General features: G+C 58.4%; 1 pseudogene; it reads right to left on the reverse strand.

Annotated features, from left to right (window-relative positions):
• Nucleotides 1-1,065: 1,065 nt before the first annotated feature.
• LOC102811489 overlaps nt 1,066-1,371 on the reverse strand; it is a 5,666-nt pseudogene continuing 5,360 nt past the window's right edge.

Genomic DNA, 1,371 nt, shown 5'->3' on the forward strand with positions numbered 1-1,371 from the left:
TTCCTCATCAGCGATGGTCTTTGGTCCTTTCTTGTCAGACTTGGAGGGAAAGTCTTCACAGGGCAGTAAGTCCTCAAAGTCATTCTATACACCTTTTGGCTTTTGGGCGAACCTGGGTGCACGGAAGCCTCTCTCCTCGAGGCTCCCAATCACACTGAAGTTCATGGCATAGTTAGGCCTCGGCAGCGGGTAGGTTTTGGCAGGGGGTGGATTAGCTTGTGGGGACCAGGGCAGAAGACTGCCTTGTCTGCCAGGAGGCACCACCCTTGGGAGGTGGGGTCATCTTGGGAATGAAACCACCACAAGGGAACCTGCAGGGCAAACCTGAGCCAAGGTCAACAAGGTCAGAAAAGGGATCCAGGTTCTGGAACTTGCTCCTGCTGGTGGAGGGGCCAGGCGGGGTTGCTGGATGACCTCCAGAAGAGAAGAAGGGGCCTTCTGTGGCAGGCTTGGGGGCTGGCAGGGACCCTGGTGTGTCAGCCCAGGCGTCCCATCCTCCCAAGTGGTCCGGGTGGCTGGAGGACGCTGTCATCCTGCTGGTTTCTGCAGGGAAGTCAGCCAGGTACAGGAAATTTGCACTGCAGGATGGGGAGGGGCGCCATGTGTGCTGGGGAAGGAGGCTGTGAGCCACGGGGCTGCGGGGTCCGGGTGAAGAAAGTCTCAGAAGAGGTCAGAGTTGGCGCAGGTGTGAGTGTCTGAGCCAGTTGCCATCAGCAAAGGGTCAAATGGGTTCGCAGCGGGGGCTGGCCATTCATGAGGGATGCTATGAGCTCCAAGGAGGGTGCTGGGGCTGGCCAAGAGCAGAGGCCAGGTCAGCCATGGGCCCCTCGGAGGAGTGGTGGAGGGCATGAAGAGTCAGCTGAGTAGGTCCCTGTTGCTGGAGGAGTCCCCGCCTCGCTGCAAGGGGGTTGCTTACCCAGGCCCCCGCTCCCAGTGCAGCCCCAACATGTCCACGCTGTCCTCTGGTGCAGGATTGGTCTCATTATGCCACCGTCAGACCTCCACTGTACCTGCTGCCCCAGGGGCCTGCGGACCGGGCCCTTGGGCCCCCAGAAGGGGCGGCCCTCAGCGCTTGGCAGTATTTCTGAAGCCTCCTTTCTGCCCCAAGAGCTCTGTGATGGGTGATTCAGGATTCACATTTCTGGCAGCAGCAATTCCCTGGAGCTGGTTGACCAGCTCTGTAATAGACAACCGCTCCTCTGGGTTGACCTTCAGCATGGAACGGATGAGGTCGTGAAAGACGGTGTACCGAATGTCATTCTGAGGAATGGTGTATTTCCCATTAATGATTCGAAGCTTTGCTCCATCTTCAAATGGATGCTGCCGGAAGCACAGAAGGTACAAGATGCAGCCCAGGGCCCAGATATCCTG

Source organism: Chrysochloris asiatica, unplaced genomic scaffold, assembly GCF_000296735.1.
Source record: "Chrysochloris asiatica unplaced genomic scaffold, ChrAsi1.0 scaffold00362, whole genome shotgun sequence".
Classification (NCBI taxonomy): Eukaryota; Metazoa; Chordata; class Mammalia; order Afrosoricida; family Chrysochloridae; genus Chrysochloris; species Chrysochloris asiatica.